This window comes from Macaca fascicularis, chromosome 12, assembly GCF_037993035.2.
Source record: "Macaca fascicularis isolate 582-1 chromosome 12, T2T-MFA8v1.1".
NCBI classification, from domain to species: domain Eukaryota; kingdom Metazoa; phylum Chordata; class Mammalia; order Primates; family Cercopithecidae; genus Macaca; species Macaca fascicularis.
Window position 1 is genome coordinate 73,568,651 of NC_088386.1, and position 26,089 is coordinate 73,594,739.

The 26,089-nt window shown below is 37.8% G+C and overlaps 1 protein-coding gene and 2 pseudogenes across 1 annotated transcript in view; 2 read left to right on the forward strand and 1 right to left on the reverse strand.

Moving 5' to 3' along the window:
• PDE11A (phosphodiesterase 11A) overlaps positions 1-26,089 on the reverse strand; it is a 464,879-nt gene that overhangs the window by 402,318 nt on the left and 36,472 nt on the right. The window lies entirely within an intron of this gene.
• LOC135966474 (succinate dehydrogenase [ubiquinone] cytochrome b small subunit, mitochondrial pseudogene) lies at positions 2,289-3,623 on the forward strand (annotated as a pseudogene).
• On the forward strand, positions 24,554-24,668 carry LOC123568101 (U6 spliceosomal RNA; annotated as a pseudogene).

Consider the following 26,089-nt stretch of genomic DNA (forward strand, 5'->3'; position numbering starts at 1 on the left):
TAGAACTACTTTATTTCTAGTCAAAATGATTCTGTGAAAAAAGAATCTATGAGTACATAATGATATTTCAAAATCCTCCCCAAAAGACATGGGGTATGGGGAGATAAAAATTTTCTCTATAGAATGCCAGCTAAAATATATAAAATAAATGATAAAATTATACAGTATGTATTTTGCAACTACCAATATAATTATGTTTACAAGCAAGGGTCATTAAGTATGCTAATACCATTGGGTGAAAAACTGTTTAACTTAAACAGTATAGTCATACAGTCTCAAGGTGCCACACCCAAAGATTCCTTATTACAAAGGTAAAAGGTGTCTTTGTAGTGAATAAATCTGGTGAACACCACCTCAAACAAGTAAACTTAGCATCACTGTTAAGAAGAAAAGTTAACACCATGTGCCTCTTGATATAATGCAACAGGAAGGACACAACATCACCAAGAATACAATCAAATGTGTAACGTGAATCTAATTATTCAGGAAATGAAAATTAAGAAAGGTAGAGATCATCAGTCATTCTATCAGAAACCTAACCCTGGATGCTTAAAAAATGTCAAGATCATGAGAGACAAAAAAAAGTTTTTTAAAAAAATAAATATAAAGTTAAACTATGGGAGCTATACCAGTTTAAAGAAGACTTAAGAGACCCGAAATCCAAATAAAATATGTGATCCTTTGCCAGAAATTTCGAAAATTCCACAAAGGACATTTTTGGAGGGACAATTGGAGAAAGTTCAGTCATATAATGGTATCATTATAAACTTGCTTAGGTATTATACAAGTGTTATAATTATGCAGAAGAATGTCCTTATTCTTAGGATATACATGCTAGAGTATTTGGTTAGTGAAATATCATAATACCTTCAACTAACTTTCAAGGAAGGAAGGAATGGATGGAAGGAGGGAGAGAAAGAAGGGAAGCAGAGAGATAAAGGAGGGTGGAGGGAAAAAAAGAAAAAGATTGGCTCCCGAGAAGGTAACTGTGACTAAAAATGCTCCAAGGTAGATGATAAACTATCATCCAATCTGATGATAAACTATTTCAAGCCAGGGGTTGGAGTGAGGCTTCTTCCTGTACCTTCTGCACACCCATGTTAAAAGAGGCTTAAAAGCACTGCTGCCTATGCTATGCTATTCTCGCTCTGTCACCCAGGCTGGAATGCAGTCATTTGATCTCAGCTCACTGCAACCTCCACCTCCCAGGTTCAAGCGATTCTCCTGCCTCAGCCTCCCAAGTAGCTGGGACTACAGATGCAAGCCACCATGCCTGGCAAATTTTTTTTTTTTTTTTTTTTTTTGTATTTTAGTAGAGATGGGGTTTCACCATATTGGCAAGGTGGTCTTGAACTCCTGACTGCAGGTGATCCATTAGCCTTGGCCTCCCAAAGTGTTGGGAGCCACAGTGCCTGGCCAGGAGTCTTTAAATGCCATTATGAGGCCTGGTTCTGGTCTGGTGATCCATGAAGGCCACCCTAAACCCCAGAGACAGGAGGGTCCAGTTAAAGAGAGGGAAATCAAAACCCAAACAAAACCAAATCTCCTGCTCAAAATAAGTATGTGACCAAACTTTCAGAAAATTAGCAATCTGTATTCATTATTTTTAAATTTCTCTGAGGAACTACTACATGTCAGGCTATGGGCTAGGTGGAAGTTGCAATCAAGTAGGTGAGGCAGACAATGTATAAATGTATATTTATATATTGTGGTAAGTGTTACTGAGAAAAAAGCAAAATGCATGAGAGAGACTGAATATGAAGGACCTATTTTTAAGGGGATCAAGGAAGTTCTCTCTGAAAACAGAACAAATAAGCTGAGACTTCAATCATGAGTAAGAATTTTCCAGGCAAAGAGTGGTGGAAAGAACTTTCCAGGAAGATGAACTAATACATATAAGGTCCTGAAGCAGGAAAAAGCTTAGTAAGTTCCAAAAAGTCAAAGGTCAATGTGGCTAGAGTGTAGGGAGACAAAGGGAGAGTGAAAGAGGGAGGCAGTGACCAAAGGGTGCCAAGTCTCACAGGCCTAGAAAGAGTTATATTTAATCCCAAATGCAATGGAAAACCTCTGAAGATCTTGAAGCAGAAGAATGGCATTGGCCACTATTTAGCACTTAGATTCTCTGCAATTATCTTACCAGTTTACTTGTTCTCCCCGCAACTAAAATATAAAATCTAAGACAGCAGAGATTTTGTCTCTATTTACTGCGTCATCCTAGCATGCCTATTATACATGCTCAATAATATTTTTTAAATAATTTATTCTTTTGAAAAGATTGCACTGCAATTATGCAGAATATAGAAAAGGTCCTAAGGGTCCACATACCACTACTTGGCATATATGTAGAAGCACTTTTCCGAATATATAGAAGAGAGGTACACAAATGTTCACTGCAACATCAATTATGAAAATTAAAAATGTGAAGCCATTTGAATGTTGATCAAGAGAAAAATAAATTATGATCTTGTGGTTTGGTAGTGTATTATACAACAATTTAAATGAATAAATTAAAGCTGCCTGTATCAACATGAACAAATATAAGAAACACAATGTTAAGTGAAACAAACAAACAGCAGTCTGATACCATCTATATAATACCACAATACTTAAAAATAATACTAAATATCATTTATGGATTCAAATATGTAGCAAAAGTATAAAAGCATGCGAGGGAATAATAAACATTACATTTATATTAGTGGTTACCCGCTGAGAGGAAGGAAGGAAGTGGCATCAGGGAGAGGCATAGAGGAGGCTTCAACTAGAACAAGAAAGCTTTACTTCTTTAGAAAAACAATTCGGGGGGCCAGGTGCGGTGGATCACGCCTGTGATCTCAGCATGTTGAGAGGCTGAGGCAAGTGGATCACAAGGTCAGGAGTTCGAGACCAGCCTGGCTAGCATGGTGAAACTCTGTCTCTACTAAAAATACAAAAAATTAGCTGGGCATGGTGCCAGGTGCCTGTAGTTCCAGCTACTCAGGAGGCTGAGGCAGGAGAATTGCTTGAACCCAGGAGGCGGAGGTTGCAGTGAGCCAAGATCACACCACTTCACTCCAGCCTGGGCGAGTGAGACTCCGTCTCAAGAAAAAGAAAGAAAGAAAAACAATTCACGAGCAAGGTGGTGGTTCTCTGAAGGTTGAGTTAATCTGTGGCACACAAGGAAGCTGATCTCTGTTGCTTTGAACCCCACTGGTCAGACCTGCCATGTCTCAGCACATCCCTACGGCCGACCTACCCCAGGATAGTGTGGAGCACAGCACGTTCACCTGCCACCCAGCCGCCATTCTGTTCTCAAGGCTGCATCTATCCACTGGACTGGTGATGGGGTTGTCAGTGTTTAGCTCCAGTGTTTACCTCCTGCTTCCAGCTGCTGTTTTGAATCCTTGCTCTGCGATGGACTACTCCCTGGCTACAGCCCTCACTCTCCTTAGTCACTGGGACCTTGAACAAGTTGTTTCAGACTATGTCTATGAAGACGCATCAGAGAAAGCTGCCAAGGCAGGCCTTTTGGCACACTTGACTTTAACTTGGCACACTTGACTTTAACCTTTGCCGGGCTTTGTGATTTCAACTATCATGATGGGGGCATCTGCAAAGCTGTTGCCATGCTGTGGAAGCACTGACTTTTTAGACTTAACACCTTAAAAAGTAATTCTTAACACCTTAAAAAGTACTTCTCTTTGCCTCTGCTCTGCCATGCCATTCTACTAACAATAAAAAGGAAGTACGGTGGCTCACGCCTGTAATCCCAGCACTTTGGGAGGCCGAGACAGGTGGATCATGAGGTCAGGAGATCGAGACTATCCTGGCTAACACAGTGAAACTGTGTCTCTACTAAAAATAGAAAAAAATTAGCCAGGCGTGTGGTGAGCGCCTGTAATCCCAGCTGCTCAAGGAGGCTGAGGCGGGAGAATGGCGTGAACCCAGGAGGCGGAGCTTGCAGTGAGCTGAGATAGTGCCACTGCACTCCAGCCTGGGCGACAGAGCGAGATTCCGTCTCAAAAAACAAAAAACCAAAAAAACAAAAAAAAGGAAGTAACAGATAAGATCATTGTTGAGACAAAACTCTTTGGCGCAATCATAGCTCACCTTCGGCATCCAAAGTCCTGGGCTCGAGCAATCCTCCTGCTTCATCCTCCTAAGTAGCTAGGACTGCAGGTACACAACACCACACCCAGCTATTCTTTTTTATTTTTGGTAGACACAGGGTCTCACTACATTGCCCAGTCTGGTCTCAAATTACTGGCCTCAAGCAATCCTCCCACTTTGGTCTCTCTAAATGCTGGGATCACAGGTGTGAGCCACTGCCCCCAGCCCAGAATTTAATCTTTGAGGAAAAGTTTGAGAGGATTTGTATTCAAGAAACTGTGCAACTGAGTCCCATTTTCTGGTGAGTTAATGAGATTTTTTTCCCAGAATCAGAGCATAACTAAACATTATATATGAGCTTTTGCATCTTCATTTACCAATCTCTTAAAGAAAATTCAGTTTAATTACTAAATACATGATCAAACATCTCCTGTATTTTTCCTGATAAGGATAGACAAAGAGAAAGACTGTTAATTCATGCATAAAGACTTTGCAGAAAATTAGACAAAATTTAAGTTTTGAAAACTTCCCCCTCTGTTCGGTTGATATCAGCTATTGATGGATCCATGTCCTTGGGAAACATTAAAATTAGAAAAAGCTGATATCTCACACTACTAATTTCTAAATCCTAAGAAGTGGAGCTTGGAAAGCTGCTGAATATAGAGAAGTTCCGTTTAGGGAAGAAGTCTCCTTTGTAATTGTATTAAAATATCAAACATTCTAAATGAAAACTTAATCCTTCAAATATGTTTATTTTACTTGTCCTAAAACAATCTGCCTACAAGTATAAAAGTATAAAAAATTATTTCCCCATTTGAAATTTTCTAATATAAAAATATATTCTATGAAATAAAATTTCTAAAAATAAAAAGCTGTGTAACAAAACAGACTCTTTTATGTGAAAAAAGCCCAATGTAGTAAAATATTAAGATTTTATAAATGTAGATGGCTTATTCTTATCTAAAATTAAGAACTTTGTGGAGGATGACACAGGATTGAAATAGACCAGTTGGGAAATTTTGGTGGTCCAGGTAAGGTATGAGGATAGTCTGGGTTTAAGAAAAAGGCAGTGAGGGCAAAGACAAGTAGACAAATATGTTGAAAGTTGAGCCTGTAGTACTTCCTGATGGATTAGCTGGGAGGGGAGAATAGACAAAAGACAAAGAGCCTCAGATTTTAACTTGAGAAACTGTGGATGGAAGTATCATTTACTGGAATAGGGGAGATTGAGATAAAGGTGAAAGTCTACATATGAAGAGAGTAGAAGTTGATAAATCAATTTATTAAACAAGGTGAAGTGCACCTTTGACCAAAATAAGTGGTTCTTCCCCCTGACTGCATCTGAAAATTAACTTGAGAAAGTCATCACAAATTGAATCAATCAATACTAGGCATTGGTATTTTTTTAAATGCTCCTCTGTTATCCTCATATGAGAACCATTGTCCTAAATGATAAAGGTTTCAGTCATTAGTGAGAGCAATAAAATCTATCAATGAGAAACGCCTTAAAATGGGGAGGAACAAGTAGAGTGGTATGTATTCTGGTGGTTGCATAGCAATGGTGGTGTTGGCCATGATGGACTGGACTGAAAATCCACTCTGGAGTAGGCACAGCCTGTTTGCCCTTACCTTTGTGATAAACTGCATCTCTGGAAAAGGGTCTCTTACCGACCAAAACTCAACTCTGAGTCTGAGTAGACCAAGGCTATGGAGTAGATTGCTACCCCATTGCTAAAGCATACTCACATAAGAACAATAGACACTGGGATGCTTTAGCATGATAAGGAGTCATAAAAATACTCTAAACTCTCCCCACCATCTCCTCACCTCTCTAAATCCACCTGATAAATTGATAACTTAAAGAGAAAACGTGGCCTGGCTCGGTGCTTCATGCATGTAATGCCAGCACTTTGGGAGGCCAAGGTGAGTGGATCACTTGAGGCCAGGAGTTCAAGACGAGCCTGGCCAACATGGTGAAACCCCATCTCTACTAAAAATACAAAAACTAGCTGGGTGTGTTGGTGGGCGCCTGTAATCCCAGCTACTCCTACTCAGGAGGCTGAGTCAGGAAAATCTATTGAACCCGAGAGGCAGAGGTTGCAGAGAGCCGAGATTGCACCACTGCACTCCAGACTGGGTGATAGAGCAAGACTCTGTCTCAAAAACAAAAAGGAGAAAATGTAATTGTATTGATACATGTGGTAAGTATTAATTTTTTAATTTAAAATAAAGCTAAGAAGAAAGATTTATTCTATTAAGTCTTTGTTTGTTTTGTTGTTGTTTGTTTTGAGATGGAGTTTCCCTCTTTTTGCCCAGGCTAGAGTGCAATGGTGCAATCTCGGTTCACTGCAACCACCACCTTCCAGGTTCAAGTATTTCTCCTGCCTCAGCCTCCTGAGTAGCTGGGATTACAGGCATGTGCCACCACACCTGCTAATTTTGTGTTTTTAGTAGAGACGGGGGTTTCACCATGTTGGCCAAGCTGGTCTCGAACTCCTGACCTCAAGTGATCCACCCGCCTTGGCCTCCCAAAGTGTTGGGATTACAGGCATGAGCCACCACACTCAGCCTCCATTAAGTCTTAATGGTTTTAAAAAACAATGCATCTTAAGACATGCTTTGTCTGTGTCTTCGTTACACTACTTATAATTCTCACAAATTAACTCAAAACTTGATAAAATCAAATTAATCTAATCTAATGGGAGGTCAGAATTGCTGATACAATTATGCACTTTCCTAATATATATATAAATCTGTAGATTAATCTTCCAATTAGAAACAATCAAGAAAGCTGGGTCCCAAATTGAAGCATAAATTAATTATAGTAGATGAAGAAAATTAGGAAAATAATTAGATAAAGGAACATATTACTCTGATATTATAGAGGAAAGAAAAGTTTAATAATAGAAGAAATTAAAAAATAGATTTAACTAGCCAAGTAATCACCACAAATGAGTATAATAGTAGAGGAAACACAGAGCATTATGGAACACACAGCAGGGTGCCACATCTAGTCTAAGGTCAGACAATATCTCCCAAAGAAAGTGAAGTCTTTAAGGTTATACCCACAAGATCAATAGGAATTATCCAGAAAAAAAAGAGAGAAGCATTAGGGAGAGGTGGAGGAGAGTGTCCCAGAAGGAGGGAATAGTATGTCTAAAGTCCAGAGGCAATAAACGTTGGTTAATTTGAGGAACAGAAAGAAGCTGAAGATGACTCTTGTGGGAAGAGTCAGACATGGGGTAGGAAAGACAGCTGGAGGCTGATGAGACGGTGCCTAGTAACTAGGTGTAGAACTGTAAATTTATCATAGAGGGAGCAAGGGGTCACTAGAGGATTTTAGGAAGGTGAGTGGGAGTGACATGACTGAGTCTTCATCTTAGAAAGACTGCTATGGCTACATGTAAAGAATGGATTGGAAGCAAGAGGTCCAGGTGACAGATGAACCATCTCTGAGCTGGGATGGTGGTTAGTGGCAGTAGGAGTGGTGGAAAGTGTACTGAGTTGGGAGATATTTAGGAGGTAGAATGAATAGAACTGATTCTATGCTGATTAATTTGGAAGGTTGTGAAAGTTAGAGAAGTAAAAATGACTCCATATTTCTGGTGCAGGTGCCTGGGTGGGTAGTGGGATGACTCACTGAGTGAGGAACACAGTGAGGAACAGATTCTGGGGAATATGAGTTTCGTTTTGGACATTTGAAGGTTTAGTTGACTGTGGGTCATTAATGTGGTGCAGATGCTCAAAAAGAAGTTTGATAGATTTACATATAGATACAGACATAGACAATTTTTTTTTTTTAATTTCAGCAAAAGGACTTGGAATGGAAAATAAAAATTGTCTAGGTAAGGATGGGAATTTCACCTAACAACTTTTAATCCCAGGATCTTCAGAAGGTCACCGCGATCACCAGCAGAGCTTCACAGAAGGCCAGGTAAGGAGGAAATAGGACTAGTAAGAAGGCAAAAAATGTGCTTATTTGTTTCTGAAAATGGAAACTTGAATAGGAAACTAACAAATGCCTCAAGGATTATAATGAAATATCATATGGAGAATGGTGCCCACTTCTTATTCATCTCCCTTAGGACAAAAGAACAAGAAATGATCTACAACAGGAGAGATTTCTAATAAATTAAGGTAAAGTAAGGTTGTTAAAATCTGGAATGAGTTGTTATAATTGTAGTAGACTCTTATTGCTTTGAGTATTTTTATGTCATAATATTTTTTCTAGCCCAGATAATTTAAGTACAACTGCTCTTGAGAAGTGCAGAAATCTTTTCCATGCCTTGTATTCGGATCTGTCTTTTGTATATAACATGCAGCTGTGATTTTTAACCTTTAAAAAGACAAAGTCACAAGGCAAAAAGCAATTTTTACTTCTCAGTGAAGGAACCGACCTGTGCCTCCTTCATAGAGAACAGTAATTGGATACATTTCTGACCCCGGATCTTGCACTTGGACCCCATCTGCAAGTTTCGGAGTTGAATGTAGTGCCATGAAGCACACCCAGAAAAAGGATTCCCACCTTCAAGATCCACAAAGGCTGTAAAAAGCAACCTCTGAACTCAGGTTTCATGTCTTTGAGAATGAATTATATTTAATATGCTCAAGAATCCCAATCAGCCCTCAAAAAACATGCTTTAGAAGTACGAAAGAAGCCTCAAAGCAAAAGAAATCCATCTTCTCTTTCTACTTTCTCAGAGAAACCACTGGAGGCTCCCTAAGGCAAGATTCAGAGTTGAGAATCTTATCCAGGTCCCACATTCATGGCAAAGATGGGTCGCCTAAGATCTTTTATTCCCTCTGTATTTAAGGACTCTATCCCCAATACTTTACGGTAAAATTATCCAGTACTCATGATTAAGCCAAGAACTAATCTTGACCAACGTTTAATCTACAAGGGTGACTTTTAAAAACCAGAATCGCAAATCTACCTTAGGTCCTTCATAGCCAAAATGCTCAAACTGCTCAAGTCTAAGAGTGTCCACATGATGTAATTATGTTTCCAGAACATACTTATGAGGAAACATGTAACAACAAAAGCCCCTATTAATTCCATAACACTTTCAAATGACCTTGTCTTTGAGTTACAAAATATAGCTCAAAAATTATAAAGTTATAATTGTAAATTGTGGAGAAGATTATAGAGAAAAATTATAAAGAAATTAGAGAGAAAAGGTGAAATAAGATATGCATGTATATAAAGTATTTCTTTGGCCTACAGACACTTAGACGTACATAGGAATAGAACAGAGGTTGTTAATACTGGAATCACCTGGGACCTTTAGGAAAGTACTTATGCTTTAGCCCCACCCCAACCAATTAAATCACAATTGGTAGTGGGAGGGGCCCTGGAGGGGATCTGACTTCTGGCTGTTGGTCAGGGTAGGGTTAACAACCACTGAATTAGAGGGTCACTTAATAAATCCAGCGCCTCATGAGGTGCTCATGCCTGTAATCCCAGAACTTTGGGAGGCGGAGGTGGGTGAATCACCTGAGGTCAGGAGTTTGAGACTAGCCTGGCCAACATGGTGAAACTCCGTCTCTACTAAAAATACAAAAAATTAGCCAGGCATGGTGGTGCACACCTGTAATCTCAGCTACTCGGGAGGCCGAGGCAGGAGAATTGCTTGGGCCCGGGAGGCAGAGGTTGCAGTGAGCTGAGATTGTACCACTACACTCCAGCCTGGGCAACAGAGCAAGATTCCATCTCCAAAAAAAAAATCCAAGGCCTCCAGGGTCTGAAGACAATGGATTATAAACCATGCTTTAGAGCTTTAGCTTTTGTTTTATTTTGTCTTTTCCATCCACTTTCCCTGAAGGCTTAATGAACTAGGCCTGCATACCTTTTTCAACATCACATTAGCCCATTGCCCCACCAAAAGATTCAGAGAAAAAGTTCAGTCTCATATTTTGTCTACATCCTCTTTCAAATGCCTTATGGAGTTGTAATATAGAGAAGCTAAAGGAAATAAAAAATATAAAATGAATAATCCATTGAAATACAAACCAATAGATTGCCAAACTTTCTGAAGCTCAAAAAATTGCTTTTATTGATATATCATTTAGTAATACTCATTTAATTCTAATTCATAAAATCATCTCCTTACACTTACGACTTACCAGTAGATGTCACTTATTTTCCAGAAAATGGTTGGAAGGCAAAGCTTTCAAAAATTGATTAGTCTTTAATAACTTGAAATATATTATTCTGCCTTTCTTCATAGAAAGAAGAACTAATTGTTCTGAATTGATGGAAGACTTGAGATTACATTGCATGAAAACAAAGACACAGCATGTGGCAACTACAGAGCTCATTCTTTAAGCCTCCTAATTTGATATTTGCTGAGAAAAAGTGAAAAATTATCATTGTTGTTCTTAATATGTATTGGCAGAATTTCATTGCTGTATGGTAAACAAAAAGAATCTCCAAATTCTTTCCTAAAGAGTTCTAAATAGTACAAAAGATTATCAAAAGTTGTTTCTGAAGCTTCACTCTTTTATGGACCTGAAGTGATGTAGTTGGAAGTGGAGCATTTTGTACATTCACACAGGTAAGCTCTATTTGCTAAATTTTTAAAGGGCATACCTTTCTTTAAGTCTTTCAAATAGAATTGATGGTTGATAGACACCATCAAATAATGTGATATGAAATTTCAAAAGTTATTGTGATTACCATGTTGTTTGGGGCATGTGTTTTAGTCATGTTGCTAAAGTAAATGTTGTTTGCTGATCTTACTTCCCTCTGTTCTTCCTTTCTTACTTGGCACTTTTCTTTGGTCCTGTCTTATCATCATGACTACTATTATTTCTCTTCATTACAATAAATACAAATCTCAAGGGAAATTCACAGGAAAATGAAGACCCACACCACACTTGAAACCAAAGTGCAACTGACATAGTAAAAAAGAAAATGATGAATTCTTAAACTGCTTTAATAGACAGCCCAGATATCTATTACAGTAAGTCTGCAAATATATTGTACCTGGAGTTAAAATGCAACGTCATGCTCTATAAGCTTTATTGTGTATAATGAAAATGTCTAAGAAAAGGCCAGTACCTGAAGAAAGAGCTATGGGAAGGGTCAGCTAACCAGAAGGCACCTTTCTCCCTGGCACAGTGAGACCATCTAAGAACTGCAATGAATCAGGGAAATGAGGCTCTAAGGTGAAACCAGGAAGGCCAGGGAGTCTGCAAATAAGAGCAAGGGAATTATCAGCACGAAGCTGTGATTCAGACACCAGACAAACAGTCAGAAAGTAGAGAATACAGGGCAAGCCAAGGTCGAGACAGTGATGCATGAAAAGCCAGGTCCAGGTCAGAAGAACAGATGTAACAGTGAGACAATGGAGACCTGGTTTCATCCATTCATCAGAACCTAACATGGACCACCTCCAACAGAGAGCTCTGGAATTCTTTCCACTGAAGACAACTGAGACAACCCGAAAAATGGCCCAAAAATGTAACTGATATGTAGGCAGCTGTCTCAATCACATGCTGATCCTTCCCACATTTATGGCAAATGCCATAATTTATAAAGTCATAGAGATATGTTATATTTTAATTACATAAAGGTTTTATTGTTAATATAGGAAGTTACAATTCCTCTTTGACAAAAGTTTAATGTTAAAAAGTAATTTCTGACCAGGCGCGGTGGCCAACGCCTGTAATCCCAGCACTTTGGGAGGCCGAGGTGGGCGGATCACTTGAGGTCAGGAGTCAAGACCAGCCTGGCCAACATGGTGAAACCTCATCTCTACTAAAAGTACAAAAATTAGCTAGGCGTGATGGTGGGAACCTGTAATCCCAGCTACTCAGGAGGTTGAGGCAGGAGAATCACTTGAACCCAGGAGGCGGAGGTTGCAGTGAGCCAAGATTGCACCACTGCACTCCAGCCTATGCAACAGAGTGAGACTCTGTCTCAAAAAAAAAAAGGAAAAGAAAAGAAAAGAAAAAAGTAATTTTTTACAGTCTGCTTTTTAAAGCTTTTTTAGGTTTTGAAATATTTTAAAGTCACATTTTTAAATGTGTTTTAAAAACAGATTTTTAAATAAAATGTTTTTTAAAATGTTTTTAAAATGTTCAAAATGTTTTAGTTCATACTTTCTTGTGAAAACATGATGATAAAAATACAATGAGTACCTGATTTTAAAATCTATTTCAAAGCAACAATAATTAAAACTGTTCTAAAAATAGAAAAATTGATGAATGAGAATAGAGAGCCACATATATGCCTATATATGTATATATGCATGTGGAAATAAATGTCTATAGAAATAAGTGTATTTAGTTAATCAAAAGAGTATTATTTCAAATCAGTCAGAAAATTATGGATTATTCAACTAGTGCTATATTTGGGAAAAAGAAGTTAGACCCCTATCTCACATCAGACATCAAAATTAATTTCAAGCAGAATAAAGACTTAAATGTACTCATCTCTTAATAAATTGCAAAAGTAAAACAAAAAATTTACTCAAACCTTGGCAAGACGTATTTCCTATTTTAACATGAAATACTATAGTATTAATCATTTAAGAGGCCAATATCTAGCTTTATTGATAGGACCAGTGAAATGTCTACTTTTGTACACACTAATGAGAATATAAATTAGTGCAATAAATATGGAAGGCAATTTGGCAACAAGTAACAAAAGTCTTTAAAAATTTTTATACTCTTTAATAATTTCATTTCTAGGAATTTATGATAAGGAAAAATTGAAAAATATCTACATATTCAACAGGAAATGGATTATATTATGATATAAACACACTACCACAAAAAAAAGGTGTTAGAATTTATTTTACATGTTATAAGTGGTTTTATTATGACATGAGGAAGTTACATGAAGAAAAGTGGTTTAGAAATCAGTAAAATTAGCATAATTTCCTAAGGGTGATGAAATTACCATCTAAGACAGCACAATAGTTTCAAAAGTGCCCTCCAAAAGGATAGAAGTCATTATGCTACTGAATTGCCAGTAAAATAGATAGGCAACATACACCAGATGACAGCTGTCAAGCTGGAGGTGGGTCAATATTCATAAATAATTTATGAAAAACCATAGCACTCTATACTTTTAGCAAGATATAAGTGAGTCTAAGCTAGCAATCCAAATGGCCCTGGCTGTTTTTTTAAGCCTCTATCATCCTAGCTAAAAAACTCTTCTCATAAAAGGTCCAATTGACCTGCTACCCATAATGCCAAAGGAACTTGATGGTATTGCCTGAAAATCACAAAGAACAAAGAACAGAAAGACTGTCAAGATACTATAATTGGGCAATATTCTGATATGTGAAATGGATGGATTTTTCAACTCAGATTCGGACCCTCTCCACATTTAATGTGAAATATCACAACCTCTTATGTGGCATAGCATATATAATCTTGGAAAACATCCTGATTTTCCAGAAGAATCAATACTACCAACTAAAAAAAAAAAAACTCAACAAACTATTAAACCAGTAAATAGAAGTTTGTAAAAGATTGCTGTGAACAAGTCCTCCAGCCACAGCAGTGTGTTCCACCACTGAAAGCCCAGGTTAGAAAAAAGTCAGGCATCTTCCACTGGGAAAAGGACTTGGAAGCAGCTTAACACTACTTCCCACCAACCTTCCAGGTGGATCCCTGGAGCTGGTTGGTTCCATACACACTCCCTTCCCCACTATAAGTTCCTGCATCCCTGAAGCCTTTCTTCTCCATTCCCAGGCCAGGCTCTCCATTTCCTTGGTGTTCACCCTAGCTTCAGTTACAAATAAGCAACAGTGCCGAGAGTACCTGGACTCCTTGCAGAAGTTACATGGTCACATGTTCCACTAAAAAAAAAAAAAAAATGGGGACATGAATCTCTTGCCCTATAATTTGAGAGTAGAAGTGACATACCAAACTGAAGGTGTCAACCTGTGGGGAGGTCATTCAGAGGCTGGATCCCATCAGCAGGAATCATTTGTAAATAATCTGGATGAATACAAGTAAGTGTGCCTTTTCCTTAAATAAAGCACCAAAGTGCTTTCACATAAATGTTTTAGAGTAGGAGCCCTCTAGCCAGACACACTGGAGAAATGAGTCGGCATGTTCATTGGCACTCTCATCTAAGCTATTCCACCTTGGATAGAGTTGACTAGCCCCTCTTAGAACTGTTCTCTTGCCTGCTGCCTTGTAACATGTCATTTTCTTAGCCAGCTAGCAAAATGCTGCAGTGGTTGTTTTACAAACTAGTTCAAGCACCTGGAATAGCCAGCTAATTAGACCATTCATATTTTTCAGGTTTGGGTTTTGCTGGGCTAGAAAGATCTGATATATCGGCTAGCATTTACTCTCATGCAAATAACAGGATCAGGAACCATTCTATAAATCTCAATTCATTTCTGAGGTGTTCCAATAAAATGAGCAATCAATTTAACCAACTAGAATTCTTCACTTTAGGATCTGCATAGTACGGAACAACAGAAGCAGTAGAAATTGCAACAAGCCTTAGGCTACCAAAGTCTATAAGACTCCTAGATATTCCTTCAGATGGAGTTGCAAAAACAAATTGAAAAATTTCATAGCTTCCAAGTCCCTCTGCCTTTCTTAAGAAAGGTTATCTTATAGGCATCATTGGATATTGTCTTCCCCACCATAAGCCACCCATCAGCACACCCACATACAAGTACATCTGATACATCTAGCTACACTGCACCCTACAACAAGAGATTTCATACAATTAGTTCCATGATTGACATGAAAATTTTATGAAAATTCACCAAAAGCTAAGTCATCAAGTTAGCCAATTTGAAATCACCATGTCAAATAACTGATATCATGCAGAAAATATCATTTAACTCCAATGCACTTTAGCTGGGAACAATAATAAAAAGATAATTAGTGAAACCAAATATTTAAACATTTAGAATACATTTCTGAATTACCCATCAATCAAAAAATTAAAATAGAAGTTATAAAATACTTTAAAAATACTAAGAAAAATAATGTCTAACTATAAAAATACCAGGATGATTACACATCATATATGAAAACTGTGGTCCACAGTTAAAGAGTTCTTAAAAGTTCTGTCATAAATACTTATCTCAGGAAAAGAAAAAAAGAAATGTTCAACTTAATAATCATCCAACCATAAGGAGTTAGGGAAAAAGAACAGCAAAATTAATTCCAGAAAACTGAAAAAATAACAAAAATAAGAGCAAAAGTTAAAGAAAATGGCAGGAAATATATAATGAAGACAATTTTTAAAAATGTTTCCCCCCTCAAAACTCATGTTAAAATTTAATTGCCATTGTGACGATATTAGGAAGTGAGACCTTTAAGAGGTGTTTAGGTCATGAGAGCTCTGCCCTCATGAATACACTCATACCATTATCACCTGAGTGGGTTCATTATTGCAGAGGTGGGTCTGCCTCTGCCCAGCAGTCTTTGCCCTTTCACCATATGCTGCCTTCCACCATGTTATGCCATAGCAAGAAGGCCCTCACCAGATGCAGACACCTTGATCTTGGACTCCCTGGCTTCCAGAACTGCGCACTGATAAATTTCTGTTTATTATAAATTACCTAGTCTATGGTATTCTGTTATAGCAGCACAAAACTGACTTAGAATTAAGTCAAGAATTAACAAAGTTCAAAAGAAGAATAACATATGAAATTCTCTAGAGAGAATAATCAAGAGAGAAAAAAGAGAGAGAGGCCTTATATTTTAAAAAATCAGGAATAAAATGGGGCTAAAACTATAGTTGCTACAAAGATTAAACAAATATAATGGTGTTATGAACAACTTTGTGCCAATAAATTTGAACAGTTAGATGAAATAAATAGATAAAAACTTACCCAAAAAATCTTTCAAAAAACTAGAGAACACGAAGAGTCCTATAAGCTTTAAAGAAATTGAATCCATAGTTTAAGATATTCCTATTCACACACACACACACACATCCTCAGATCCAGATAGATTTCTAGGAAATTCTACAAAACATCAGAGCATTGGGCAATTCTAATTTATTACAAACTATTCCATATAATGGAAAAAGAAAGACCATTCTCCCAGTTCATTTGTGATATAACCTTGCTTTCAAAACCAGACAAGAGTATTCTAAGGAAAAAAAAAAAAAAAAAAAAGGCTGGGCATGGTGGCTCACACCTGTAATCCCAGCACCTTGGGAGGTCAACACAGAAAGATTGCTTGAGCCCAGGAGTTTGAGACTAGAGTGGGCAACATGGTGAAACCCTGTCCCTACAAAAAAATGTTTTAAAATTAGCCAGGCATGGTGGTTTGTGCCTGTAGTCCCAGTTACTTGGGAGGCTGAGGTGCGAGGATCACCTGAGCCCAGAAGGTTGAGGTTGCAGTGAATCTTATAATTGTGTCACAGAACACCAGCCTGGGTGACAAAAAAAGAAAAAGAGAAGGAAAATATAAAAATATAGACAGTCTTGCTCATGAATAGATACAGATGCAAAAAACCCTAAAAACCAAAAATTTTGTGAAACAAATCAGACAATGTATAAAAAAGGTAACTTTTTATGACCAAGTTGATGCTTCCTAGGAATGCAAGATTGGTTTAATATGATAGCCATTAAAGTAATTCACCACATTAACAGTGTAAGGTAAAAAAATCATATCTTTATAAAGGCAGAAAAAATTAATAAAACTCTGCATTCTCTTGTGATTTTAAAAATAATAACAACTACCTCCTCAGCAAACTGGGAATAGAAGGGAACTTTCTTAACCTTATAAAGGGAATCTCAAAAAACCCACAGAAACCTCATACCTAATGATTAAACTGAAAGCATTTTCTATAAGCTCAGTTTGAAGACAAAGAGATCTGTTATAATCAGTCTTGTTCTACATGATACTGGAGGTTCTTGCACAGTAAGGAGGTAAGAAAAAGAAATAAAAGGTAAGGGATTGTAAAGAAAGAAAACCATCATTGTTTGCAGATGATATGATTGCTTACACAGACAATCTTAAACAGCTATGGATAAAAATTTAAATAAGAGTTGTTGGATTCCAAATTGATACACAAAAGTAAACTGCATTTCTCGATAACCACAATTAACTAAAAATATAATTTTTCAAATATACTGTTTAAAACATCAATAAACATTTTTAAATACCTAGGATATAATATAGCAAAGAATGTGTAAGACTTTTATAGTGAAAACTAAAAAAAAAAAGTCTTAAAAAACATTAAAGAATATTAAATTGCAAAAAACAATATTGTATTATTGGGAAAACTGACTTCATAAATCTGTAATTCCCCCTAAACTGACCTATAACTTCAGTGCAATTCCAATAGAAATCCTATCACAGTGTGTATGTGTGTGTATGTGTGAAACTCAACAGGCTGATTATAAAACTGACATGAAAGAATAAAGGGCCAGCTGAAGCCAAGACCCTCCTGAGGAAGAACAAGGCATAGGGGTCGGGGAGAAGATTCACTCTGCTAGATATTAATACTTTCTATGAGCTACAAAGATTAAGGCAGTATGATGGTAATACAGGCATAGATAAATAGACCAACGGAATAATAGAGAGCCTAGTAACAAACCCATGCACATACAAAAAATGGATTTATGGCAAAGCAAGCATCACAGATCATAAGAAAAGATGAACTACTCAATAAATGACCCTAGGTCAATTGCTTATTCAAATAGAAAAAAATAAAATTGTATTCATATCCTACACCCTAACACAAAAAAGAGGAATTACAATTAAATTAAATACTTAATATGAAAACAAATTTATAAACATTTCCAAAGTCACTATAGGAGAATATTTTTCTTCATACCCTGTTTCAAGAATAAGAACAAAAATGCAAATTTCTATAAGATCAATAAATCAAGTTGTATTAAAATTAAGAGCTTGGGCTGGGCATGGTGGCATGCACCTGTAGTCCCAGCTACTCAGGAGACTGAGGCAGGAGAACTGTTTGAACACGGGAGGCAGAGGTAATAGTGAGCCAAGACCTCATCACTGCACTCTAGCCTGGGTGACAGAATGAGACTCGGTCTCAAAAAAAAAAAAAAAAAAAGAACCTGGATTTTCCATTACAAATGAAAAGCAACAGTGTACCAGCTCTGCTAAGGGACAGAATGCCTCCTCAAGTGGGTCCCTGACCCCTGTGCCTCCTCACTGGGAGAAACCTCCCAAAAGCGGTTGTCAGACACCTCATACAGGAGAGCTCTGGCTGGCATTAGGCCAGGGCCTCTCTAGAATGAAGCTTCCAGAGGAAGGAGCAGGCAGCAATCTTTGCTGTTCTGCAGCCTCCACTGATGATATCCAGGCAAACATCGTCTAGAGTGGACCTCCAGCAAACTGCAGCAGACATGAAGAAGAGGGACCTGATTGTTAGAAGAAAAATTCACAAACAGAAAGTGATAACATCAACGTCAACATCAACATAAAGGACCCCCAGACAAAAACCCTATCCAAAGACCATCAGCCTTAAAGATCAAAGGCAGATAAATCCATGAACATGAGGAAAAACCAGTGCAAAAAACAACTGAAATTCAGAAAACCAGAATGCCTCTTCTCCTCCAAATGGTTATAGCCCCTCTCTGGCAAGGGCACAGAACTGGAGGGAGAATGAGTTTGACAAACTGACAGAAGTAGGCTGCAGAAAGTGGGTAACAACAAACACTTCTGAGCTAAAGGAGCATGTTTTAACCCAATGCAAGGAAGCTAAGAACCTTGATAAAAGGCTATTGGAACTGCTGACTAGAATAACCAGTTTAGAGAGGAACATAAATGACTTATTGGAGCTGAAAAACACAGCAGGAGAACTTCCTGTAGCATACACATGTATCAATAGCCAAATTTATCAAGTAGGAGAAAGAATATTAGAGATTGAAGATGAACTTACTGAAATAAGGTGTCAAGATTAGAGAAAAAAGAATGAAAAGGAATGAACAAAGCCTCCAAGAAATATGGGACTACGTGAAAGGACCAAACCTATGATTGATTACTGTACCTGAAAGTGATAGGGAGAATGGAACTAAGTTGGAAAACACACTTCAGCATATTATCTAGGAGAACTTCCCCAACCTAGCAAGATGGGCTGACATTCAAATTCAGGAAATACAGAGAATACCACTAAGATACTCCTTGAGAAGAGCAACCCCAAGACACATAATCGGCAGATTCTCCAAGGTTGAAACGAAGGAAAAAATGTTAAGAGCAGCCAGAGAGAAAGGTCAGATTACCTACAAAGGGAAGCCCATTAGACTAACAGTGGATCTCTCTGCAGAAACCCTACAAGCCAGAAGAGAGTGGGGGCCAATATTCAAAATTCTTAAAGAAAAATATTTTCAACCCAGAATTTCATATCCAGACAAACTAAGCTTAATAAGTGAAGGAGAAATAAAATCCTTTACGGACAAGCAAATGCTGAGGGATTTTGTCACCACCAGGCCTGCCTTACAAGAGCCCCTGAAGGAAGCACTAAATATGGAAAGGAAAAACCAGTACCAGCCACTGCAAAAACACACCAAAATATAAAGACCAATGACACTATGAAGAAACTGCATCAACTAATGTGCAAAATAACCAGCTAACATCATGAAGAAAGGATCAAATTCACATGTAACAATATTAAACTCAAATGTAAATAGGCTAAATACCCCAATTAATAGACACAGACTGGAAAATTGGATAAAGAGTCAAGACCCATTGGTGTGCTGTATTTGGGAGACCCATCTCACATGCAAAGATACACATAGGGTCAAAATAAAGGGATGGAGGAATATTTGCCAAGCAAATGGAAAGTAAAAAGAAAGCAGGGGTTGCAATCCTAGTCTCTAATGAAACAGACTTTAAACCAACAAAGATCAAAAAAGACAAAGAGGGGCATTACATAATGGTAAAGGGATCAATGCAACAAGAAAAGCTACCTATCCTAAATATGTATGCACCCAATACAGGAGCACTCAGATTCATAAAAGAAGTTCTTAGAGACCTACAAAGAAACTTAGATAACCGCACAATGATAGTGGGAGACTTTAACACTCCACTGTCAATATTAGACAGATCAATGAGACAGAAAATTAACAAGGATATTCAGGACTTGAACTCAGCTCTGGACCAAGTGGACCTAAGATATCTACAGAACTCTCCACCACAAATCAACAGAATATACATTCTTCTCAGCACCACATAGCATATATTCTAAAATCAACCACATAATTGGAAGTAAAACACCCCTCAGCAAATGCAAACAAATGGAAATAATAACAAACAGTCTCTCAGACCACAGTGCAATCAAATTAGAACTCAAGATTAAGAAATTCACTCAAAACCGCACAGCTACATGGAAATTGAACAACCTGCTCCTGAATGACTACTGGGAAAATAATGAAATTAAGGCAGAAGCAAAGAAGTTCTTTGAAACCAATGAGAACAAAGAGATAACACACCAGAATCTCTGGGACACAGCTAATGCAGTGTTGAGAGGGAAATTTATAGCACTAAATGCCCGCAACAGAAAGTTGAAAAGATCTAAAATCGACACCCTAACATCACAATTAAAAGAACTAGAGAAGCAAGGGCAAACAAATTCAAAAGCTCGCAGAGGAAAAGAAATAACTAAGACCAGAGCAGAACTGAAGGGGATAGACACATGAACAACCCTTCAAAAAAATCAGTGAATCCAGGAACTGGTTTTTTTAAAACATTAACAAAATAGATGGACCACTAGTTAGACTAATAAGGAAGAAAAGAGAGAAGAATCAAATAGACACAATAAAAAATGATAAAGGAGGTATCACCACTGATCCCACAGAAATACAAACTACCATCAGAGAATACTAGAAACAGTACTACTCAAATAAAGTAGAAAATCTAGAAGGCATGATAAATTTCTGGACACATACACCCTCCCAAGACTACACCAGGAAGAAGTTGAATCGCTGAATAGACCAATAACAGGTTTTGAAATGAAAGCAGTAATTAACAGCCTACCAACCAAAAAAAGTCCAGGACCAGATGGATTCACAGCCGAATTCTACCAGAGGTACAAAAAGGAGCTGCTATCATTCCTTCTGAAACTATTCCAAGCAATAGAAAAAGAGGGACTCCTACCTAACTCATGTTATGAGGCCAGCATCATCCTGATACCAAAACCTGGCAGAGAGAGACACAACAAAAAAAGAAAATTTCAGGCCAATATCCCTGATGACTATTGATGCAAAAATCCTCAATAAAATACTGGCAAACTGAATCCAGCAGCACATCAAAAAGCTTATCCAACATGATCAAGTCGGCTTCTTTTGTGGGATGCAAGGCTGGTTCAACATATGTAAATCAATAAATGTAATCCATCACATAAACAGAACCAACGACAAAAACCACATGATTATCTCAATAGATGCAGAAAAGGCCTTCAATAAAATTCAACAGCCCTTATGCTAAAAAGTCTCAATAAACTAGGTGTTGATTGAACATATTTCAAAAAAATAAGAGCTGTTTATGACAAACCCATAGCCAACATCATACTGAATGGGCAAAAGCTGGAAGCATTCCCTTTGAAAACCAGCACAAGACAAGGATGTCCTCTCTCACCACTCCTATTCAACATACTATTGGAAGTTCTGGCCAGGGCAATCACACAAGAGAAAGAAATAAAGGGTATTCAAATAGGAAGAGTGGAAGTCAAATTGTCTCTGTTTGCAGATGACATGATTGTGTATTTAGAAAACCCCATTGTCTTAGCCCAAAAACTCCTTAAGCTAATAAGCAACTTCAGCAAAATCTCAGGATACAAAATCAATGTGCAAAAATCACAAGCATTCCTATATACCAACAATAGACGAGCAGACAGCCAAGTCATGAGTGAACTCCCATTCACAATTGCTATAAAGATAATAATACACCTAGGAATACAACTTACAAGGGACGTGAAGGACTTCTTCAAGGAGAACTACAAACCACTGCTCAGGAAATAAGAGAGGACACAAACAAATGGAAAAAAAAAATCCATGCTCATGGATAGGGAGAATCAGTATCATGAAAATGGTCATACTGCCCAAAGTAACTTATAGAGTCAATGCTATTCTCATCAAGCTACCATTGACTTTCTTCACAGAATTAGAAAAAAAACTACTTTAAATTTCATATGGAACCAAAAAAAGAGCCTGTATAGCCAAGACAACCCTAAGCAAAAAGAACAAAGCTTGACGTGTCATGCTACCTGACTTCAAACTATACTAGAAGTCTACAGTAACCAAAACAGCATGGTACTGGTACCAAAACGGATACATAGACCAATGGAATGAACAGAGACCTCAGAAATAACACCACACATCTACAATCATGTGATTTTCAACAAACCTGACAAAAACAAGCAGTGGGGAAAGGATTCCCTATTTAATAAATGGTGATGGGAAAACTGGCTAGCCACATGCAGAAAACAGAAACTGGACCCCTTCCTTACACCTTATACAAAACTTAATTCAAGATGGATTAAAGACTTAAATGTAAAACCCAAAACCATAAAAACCCTAGAAGAAAAGCTAGGCAATACCATTCAGGATACAGGCATAGGCAAAGACTTCATGACTAAAACACCAAAAGCAATTGCAACAAAAGCCAAAATTGACAAATGAGATCTAATCAAACCATAGAGCTTCTGCACAGCAAAAGAAACTATCATCAGAGTGAACAGGCAACCTACAGAATGGGAAAAAATGTTTGCAATCTATCCATCTGACAAAGGTCTAATATCCAGAATCTACCAGGAACTTAAACAAATTTACAAGAATAAAACAAACAACACCACGAAACAGTGGGCAAAGGCTATGAACAGATGCTTCTCAAAAGAAGACATTTATGTGGCCAACAAACATGAAAAAAAGCTCATCATCACTGGTCATTAGAGAAATGCAAATCAAAAGTACAATGAGATACCATCTCATGCCAGTTAGAATGGTGATTATTAAAAAGTCAGGAAACAACAGATGCTGGAGAGGCTGTGGAGAAACAGGAACGCTTTTACACTGTTGGTAGGAGTGTAAATTAGTTCAACCATTGTGGAAGATAATGTGGTGATTCCTCAAGGATCCAGAACCAGAAATATCACTTGACACAGCAATCCCATTACTGGGAATATACCCAAAGGATTATAAAATCATGCTGCTATAAAGACACATGCACACGTATGTTTATTGCAGCACTATTTACAATAGCAAAGACATGGAACCAACCCAAATGCCCATCAATGATAGACTGGATAAAGAAAATGTGGCACATATACACCATGGAATACTATGCAGCCATAAAAAAGAATGAGTTCATGTCCTTTGCAGGGACATGGATGAAGCTGGAAACCATCATTCTCAGCAAACTAACACATGAACAGAAAACCAAACACCACATGTTCTCACTCATAAGTGGGAGTTGAACAATGAGAACACATGGACACAAGGAGGGGAACATCACACACCAGGACCTGTCGGGGAGTGGAGGGCAAGGGAAGGGAGAGCATTAGGACAAATACCTAATGCATGGGGGCGCTTAAAAGCTAGATGACAGGTTGAAGGGTGCAGCAAACCACCATGGCACATGTATACCTATGTAACAAACCTGCATGTTTTGCACATGTATCCCAGAACTTAGAGTATACTTTTAAAAAATTGCTAAGGGTTATAGATTAGATACCCTTTAATGTAAATATTCAAATTTATTTTTATAAAAAAGCAGATATATTGAGATATAATTGAAATACAAAAAAACTGTACATGTTTAACATATATGATTTTATTAATCTGAACTTATGGTTACACCCACGAAATGACCACAATCAAGATATGAATATAACTATCACCCACCCCAAAGTTTCTTCATGCCCTTTTTAATCCCACCTTCCATCCCTCCCACCCCACCATACCTCAGATAACACTGACCTGCTTCCTGTCACTAGAGAGTAGTTTGCATTTTCTACAGTTACAGTTTTATCTAAATCAGCCGTGCAGTATGCATTCTTGTCTGACTTCTTTCATTCCACATTATTTAAAAAAAGAATGAAAATCAAGCAATAGAGAAGAAAAATATTTGTTAATACATATAACCAATAAGGAGGGTGGTGTTCAGAATACATATATATAAGGAGCTCCTACAAATCAATAAGCAAAAAGCAAACTCAATAGGAAAAATGGGCCAATGACATGGACCAGTACTGCACAGTAAGAGAAAACACAAACATATGAAAAGAAGGTTGAGGGGGAGTCATTAACTGAGTTCATCCCAAACATCTGCATGACCTATACTTTCATACCCACCATAAGTGGCCTGTTCTTCTATTGGCTGGGAGGTAAATGAGGACCCTGTCCATACATCAGGTGGCCATGAGGGGAATGGGCTTGGTAGGGAAAGCTAGAATTTGTGCTCTGGTGACCATGGTGGTCCTGGCCTCATATATATTAACTGTGAAGAGGAAGATGCAGCAGCAGCAGAAGAAAAATGAATAACTAAGAAACGAATCCTTGTGCTCACTTCGGCAACACATATACTAAAATTGGCATGATAGAGAGAAGATTAGCATGCCTCCTGCACAAGGATGATGAGCAAATTCATGAGGCATTCATTCATTGCATATTTTTAGCAATCCCACTACTGGCTATATAACCAGAGGAATATAAATCATTCTACCATAAAGGCATGCACAAGAATGTTCACTGAAGCACTATTAACAACAACAAAGACATGGAATCAATGTCTTTGCAGGACACACATGGAATCAACCTAAATGCCCATCAATGGGACATATTGGATAGAGCAAATGTGGTACATATACACCATGGGATACTATGCAGCCATAAAAATAATGAGATCATGTTTTTTGCTGGAACATGGATAGAGCTGGAGGCAATTATTATTAGCAAACTAACACAAAAACAGAAAATCAAATACTGCATGTTCTGACTTATAAGTGGGAGCTAAATGATGAGAACTCATGAACACAAAAAAGGGAACAACAGACATTGGGGCCTACTTGAGGATGGAGGGTGAGAGTAGGGAGAGGAGCAGAAAAAATAAATATTGGGTACTAGGCTTAATACCTGGGTGATGAAAGAGTTAGACAACGAACCCCCATGACACAAGTTTACCTACATAACAAATCTTTACATGTACCCCCAAACCTAAGAGTTAAAAATAAATAAATAAAAGTTACAAAAATGAATAGTTAAAAGTCTGCGGTCATGCAAATATGATGCCAAGATTCCAGGAGACCTACACAAAATGCCCATAGCAGCATTATTGATAATAGCAATAAATAAATAAATAAATAAAACTACAAATAACTCAAAAGTCTGTCAATAGTAGGACGGACAAATTTTGATATGTTTATACAAAGGAACATTATATGGCACTGGAAATTATTGCTACACATTTCAACATGAATTAATCTCAAAAATATAATGTTGAGCAGAAAAAGAAACAAAAGGATACATGTAGAATTATTCCATTTATACAAAGTTCAAAAGTTCTTTACAATTCTTTCTACATTGTTTTGTCCAAGTAATTTTTATGACTTTGATACTAGTGTCTGACATGCATGTAATTTAAAGTCAACAAATATAGAATGACAAAAATGAGCCGTCAGAAATTTGTATCTACTTACTTATTTATTCATTTATTGAGACAGGGTCTCACTCTGTTGCCCATGCTAGAGTGTAGTGGCTCAATCATAGCTCACTGCAGACTTGATCTCCCAGGCTCAAGTGATCCTCTCTCCTCAGCTTACTGAGTAGCTAGAACGACAGGCACAGCCACCATGCCCAGCTAATCTTTTTGAATTTTAGTAGATACAAAGTCTTGCTATGCTGCCCAGCCTGGTCTTGAACTCCTGGGCTCAAGCAATCCTCCTGCCTCAGCCTCCCAAACTGCTGGGATTACAGGTGTGAATCTCCGTGCCAAGCTCAGAACTTTTTTTTTTTTTGAGACAGAGTCTTGCTTTATCACCCAGGCTGCAGTGCAGTGGCGCAATCTCAGCTCACTGCAACCTCTGCCTCAGCCTCCC